This window comes from Thamnophis sirtalis, unplaced genomic scaffold (assembly GCF_051295495.1).
Source record: "Thamnophis sirtalis isolate CommonGarterSnake01/CBP01778 unplaced genomic scaffold, rThaSir2_p1.2 scaffold_4, whole genome shotgun sequence".
NCBI lineage: Eukaryota > Metazoa > Chordata > Lepidosauria > Squamata > Natricidae > Thamnophis > Thamnophis sirtalis.
The window spans coordinates 91202363-91208492 of NW_028261384.1; positions in this window are offsets into that span (position 1 = coordinate 91202363).

Sequence of the window (6130 nt, forward strand, 5' to 3'; positions counted from 1 at the left end):
TTTTCAGGACAGTGATATATTGACCAAAACGTTGGATTTTAGGGTTGAGAAAAAGATGAAATATTTAGTTTTATGTTGACAAGTACAAATATAAAACTGTTTCAAAATAGTTATGTTCCTCTTTGGAGGGATATTAAGCCAGACCTACAAAGATGGGCCAAACTGCACCTATCACTATTGAGCAGAATCTCTGTAATTAAGATGAATATTTTACCAAAGATGCTTTTTTAAAATTCGAGACGTTACTAATACTTGCAACTAATAATCCATTTAAGCAATGTCAGGAGGATATTTCTAAGTTTATATGGCAAGGGAAAAAAGAATTAGCTAAAAGCTACTGCAAGATGCTAAGGAAAGAGGGAGTTTGGGTCTACCAGACTTGAAACTGTATTTTGATGTCTGCCCTGGTTAAAACAATGGGTGAACCTCCAGAACAAGAGGCTACTTGAACTAGAGGGCCATGAATTAAGGTTTGGATGGCACAGCTATCTATGGTATGATAAAATTAAAATTAATGTTGATTTTAATATTCAGTTTGTTAGATGTTCCACACTAAGAGTTTGGAATAAATATAAAACAAGGCTCTCTATGAAGCTGCCTCTTTGGATGTCACCCAGGAAGCTTTTTTAAAGAAAAGAAATGGTGGCAAAGCCAGACTGGTTTATCTTTAAACTCTGGTGATCCAGTACTAAAGCCGAGGGAAGAACTTGAATCAGAAGGTTATGTTTGCCATTGGTTTACTTGTCAACAACAGAAAGAAAATTTATATTGGATAAAAAGAGTTATGAGTTTGACTTTGTTAAAAATGAGTTGGAAATCTTACTGTGTGGAAATGATAAACATATTATTGCTAAGATTTATAAACTGTTAGTGAAATTGAAATGTGAAACATTGCATGATTCAGTGGCTAAGGAATTTTATATATGTGATGCTTGAAGAATGGGAGAATATGTGAATAGAGAATTTAAAATTTACATTAAATTATAATTTAAAAGAAACTTTTTATAAGATGATGTATCGCTGGTATCTAACACCAGGTAAGTCATCTAAGATGTATAAAAATATGTCAAACTAGTGGTGGAAGTGTAAAAGTAAAGAAGGGACTTTCTATCATTTACGGTGATGTGATAAAGCAAAAATAAATAAATTGGAGCATCATTCATATTTTAATACAGAACAATTTGAAAATGAAGATAAAGATGAAACTAGAAACTTTTCATGCATAAATGTAGATTTAATTTCCAATCATTTTTCCATCTATCTAATTCTAACAGATTGGAGGCTTTTTCAGTTTTGCTTTTGCATTTGTATTTAAATTGGATCCTATATTTATTCTTTGAAGAATACTCAGAAAACCTTCAAAAACTTATGGACAAATGGCTCTTTTTAAAAATGGAAATGTTTGGTGAATTAATAAGGTCCTCTGCTAGAGCAATATATAATTACAATAATAAATGAAATCTAAAATAATAATAATAAAAAAAAACTGTGAGTGCACATTTGCAAATTGGTAGGGAAGGTAAATGAAAACCACCCCTCAAGAATATGCTTCCCGATCTGTATAACCAATTCACAGATGAACCCCAGAGAATATAGTGTGTCTTACTCCTAAGTACATTTCCATTTGGATGCCACAATAAGAATCCTCCCAAACACTGCTTTACTAGGAATAAGCGGTACTTTTTTTTAGTCGCACCCATTGCATTCCTCCTATTGAAATATTTTACTTAGCACAGATGCTTGTTTACAGGAAGATAGAAATAGTCATGCCTTTCATTTATTTATTAAACAAACGTATATAACAGCCCAACTCACATATAGGTAATTCCAGGTGGGTTATAACATTTATTCAAACATGCCAAAAAAGAGAAGCCAGAACACAGTAGTTCTTTCCTCAGTCTTGTTGGAAGTGCAATATGAGGAAACCTATTGCTCGCCTTAGGGCTTCACTTCTTCCTTTCCCTATCCTCACCATAGATAGAAAGTGATAGTGCCAGACCCAAAGTAGCTACTAGGAGAAGATTCTATGGGTGGTTACAGAAGCCTTTTCTCTTAGAGCGACTGGCTATCAGAGGGTTGTTGAAATGCAGCTCTGAAATACTGAAATTCTTGCTCTTCTCAAAAAAATAATGGCACCTCAATATATGGATATTTCTTTAGAAGCATCTGAGAATAATCGTAATGGATCAATTATAATAATAATATCTTGACAAAAGTTGAACAGACTTATTAGAAGAATAAGTTTTATAACCACACTAATATCATCTTTCATTCCTTTTATATCTACAGAAATTCAGAAGAGGAAGAGAAAGATTAATCCTATTTAACTACAGCTCTGTTTATTGCTATTTATATTATTAAATACATTTTTCCATCCACCTTTTTTATTATCTTTATTCTGAGGCTATTCTCCCATTTGGAGCAATTGCAATTGTGTTGCACAAAGGTTCTTATTACTCATGGCTTAGTGTAAGGGTATCAAACTTGATTTCATTAAGGGCTGCATCAGGATTGTGGTTGGCCTCAGGGGGCCAGCTGGGTATGGCCAGCTCAACATCACTCGCATGGGGAGGCACCAGTTGTGACCCAGACAGGGCTGGGGATCCATTGTCTCCAGTGGAACCTCTGCCAGGTTTTTTTTAAATAAAAAAACTGTTCTTTTTGTCTACACCCCCCCCCCATTGCCTCTATTCCCGGACTGACTCTACACCTGATACCAAAATGGCGGTACTGCTTCTGTGCCCCCACAATGACAAAAGCTGCATGTCACCACCATTCACTTGCCACGTCCCCCCCCCCAACAACAGCCCCAAAGTTCCTGCGATTGCCTATCACCCATTACACACTGACAGGCAGAAGCATCATGGCTTCTGTCTGCCACCTAATCAGAGGTGTTATTCAACAGGTTCTGACCAGTTTTGGAGAACCGGTAGCGGAAATTTTGAGTAGTTCAGAAAACCTAAATAAATATCACTCCTGACTGGCCCTGACCCCATCTATTCTCTGCTTCCCGAGTCCCATCAGGAGGAAATGGGGATTTTACAGTAACCTTCCCCTGGAGTGGGGAGGGAATGGAGATTTTTATAGTATCCTTCCCCTGCCACACCCACCAAGTCATGCCACGCCCACCAAGTCACACCCACAGAATTGGTAGTAAATTTTTTTGAATCCCACCGCAACACTAGATTGGCCTAAAGGTCCCATTCCATTTTCAGGTGGGGGCAGCATCAGTCTCAGTGAACGATGGGGCCAAGCCAGCAAGCGGACCATGCAGGCACTGGTGAAAGAAACCATCCCTTCCAATGGAGCTGAGTCTCACCATGTCGAACCTAGGCCCTTGGAACATGGTGCCTGGCAGAGTGATGGACTGAGGCTGCTCCACTGCTGCCCACCCATGATTTCCTTCTTCCTTCCTTCCCTCCATCTCCCCCCTCCTTCCCATTCCTATCTCCTTCCTCCCTTCATGCTCAGAAAGGGACAAGGGATGTGGAAGAGATTGGCAGCACTGAATAGAATAGAATAGAATAGAATAGAATTTTATTATTTGTATGCCGCCCTTCTCCGGGAGGACTCAGGGCGGCGAACAATTCAAGGGGGAAAAAGGGGAACATAAAAAAAATGAAATACAATAATAAAAGTAAGCAACAGTCGCACAACCATACATGTCGAGAGGGGAGGGAACTCATCACCCCCAGGCCTGCCGGCAAAGCCAGGTTTTGACGGCTTTTCGGAAGGCCTGGAGAGAGGTGAGGGTCTGAATCCCTGCGGGGAGTTCATTCCAGAGGGCTGGAGCTGCCACAGAGAAGGCCCTCCCCCGGGTAATAGCCAGATGGCATTGGCTGGTAGATGGCACCCGGAGGAGGCCAACCCTGTGAGATCTAATGGGTCTGTGGGAGGTAATTGGCAGCAGGCGGTCTCTCAAGTACCCAGATCCAATACCATGAAGGGCTTTATAAGTTACGACTAGCACCTTGAAGCGTATCCGGAGACTGATCAGTAACCAGTGCAGCTCGCGGAGGATAGGTGTAACGTGGGTGTACCGAGGTGCACCCACAATCGCTCGCGCGGCTGCGTTCTGGACGAGTTGAAGTCTCCGAATACTCTTCAAGGGCTGCCCCATGTAGAGCGCATTGCAGTAGTCCAGTCTTGAGGTCACGAGGGCGTGAGTGACTGTTGCGAGTGCCTCCCGGTCCAAGTAGGGACGCAACTGGTGCACCAGGCGAACCTGGGCAAATGCCCCCCTGGTCACAGCCGACAAATGGTGTTCTAAAGTCAGCTGTGAATCCAGGAGGACCCCCAAGTTGCGAGCCCTGTCTGAGGGGCGTAGATTTTCACCCCCCAGCCTGAGTGATGGAATATTGACCAAGTTTTTGGGAGGGAAACACAACAGCCACTCGGTCTTGTCTGGATTGAGTACAAGCTTGTTAACCCCCATCCAGACCCTAACAGCCTCCAGGCACTGGCACATCATGTCAACCACTTCACTGAGTTGGCACGGGGCGGACAGATACAGCTGTGTATCGTCCGCATATTGATGGTGTTTTATCCCGTGCCGTCGAATGATCTCACCCAGTGGCTTCATGTAGATATTAAATAGCAGGGGGGACAGGACCGAACCCTGAGGAAACCCGTATTTCAGGGGCCTAGGGGTCGACCTCTCCTCCCCAACTGACTGCGACCTGTCCGAGAGGTAGGAGGAGAACCACCGAAAAACGGTGCCTCCCACCCCCACCTCTCGCAACTGTCGCAGAAGGATACCATGGTTGATGGTATCGAAGGCCGCTGAGAGGTCAAGGAGCACTAGGATGGAGGAATGACCTCCATCCCTGGCTCTCCAGAGCTCATCGGTCAGTGCGACCAAAGCGGTTTCTGTGCTGTAGCCAGGCCTGAAACCTGACTGAAAGGAGTCTAGATAATCAGCTTCATCCAAGGACCGCCGGAGTTGCGAGGCCACCACTTTCTCAACAACCTTCCCAATGAAGGGGAGGTTGGAGACTGGATGGTAGTTGTTCAAACTGGCTGGGTCCAGTGATGGCTTCTTCAGGAGGGGTCTCACCACCGCTACCTTCAAAGCTGGTGGGAAGAAACCCTCCCGAAGAGAGGCATTCACCACCTCCTGGATCCAGCCCCGCGTCACCTCCCTGCTGTTCACGACCAGCCAGGAGGGGCACGGGTCCAGTACACATGTGGAAGCACTCACCGCTCCCATGGCAGTGGCCATGCCACCACCGGCCACATTTTCCAATACAGAGGAGGCAGTCCCAGTGAAAGGAAAGCCTTGCGGACAGGCCAGCAAGGGGGGCATGGAGGTTCTGATGTGGGTGCAGCTGCTGATTTATTCTATAACCTGGTGGCAGGTATTTGGGCCAGAACATGGTCAGCCCTATTAGATCTGATCCATGGGATTGCCCTGGAGACAGTGAGAGGTCAACCCACTGCCTGTCCCTTGCACATGCGCATAGAAGGCAACAAGCATGTGAGTGCTGGCATCCTGGGTGAAAGGGAAGTACTCAGAGTGCAGTCAGTCAGCCAGGAATGCCAGGCTCTGTGTGTTCATCACCTGTGCATGCATCACGGGGTGGGCGGAAGCAGCCTCTTGCTGGCTCCAGGGCGGCTCCATTGTCAGATCTAAAGTTGACTGCATTCCAGCCTGGATGGCCACCACCAGGTTGTAAATCAGTGCCCGTCAGCCTGGGCCGGGCAGAGACGCTGTGAGCCAGTCCTTTACTGTTTCCAGAGTGGCCCCACAGGCCAGATCTAACCACATCACAGACTGGATCTGTCCTATGGGCCTTCAGTTTGATATGTCTGCTACAGAGCTTAATGCTTGTGCAGGGGGTTGGACTGGAGGACCTCCAAGGTACCTTCCAGCCATGTTATTCTGCTTCTAAACCTCTGAGAAGGAAGAATTGTTTTATTTTTCTATCAGGATCTACCTGGTCCACCCAAAGGATATTACTTCCCTTCTGGGAAGCAACTTCTGCAAAGGCTCATAGATTGGGACTGAAAAGCAAAAGGGAAGCAGTATGGCTCCTTCCCATATTGGGTAAACTAGATTGCCCTGATAGAAAAAAACATGTAATGTCTCCTCTGGTACAGCTGACAAATTTAAACTTGAATTAATCTCTGT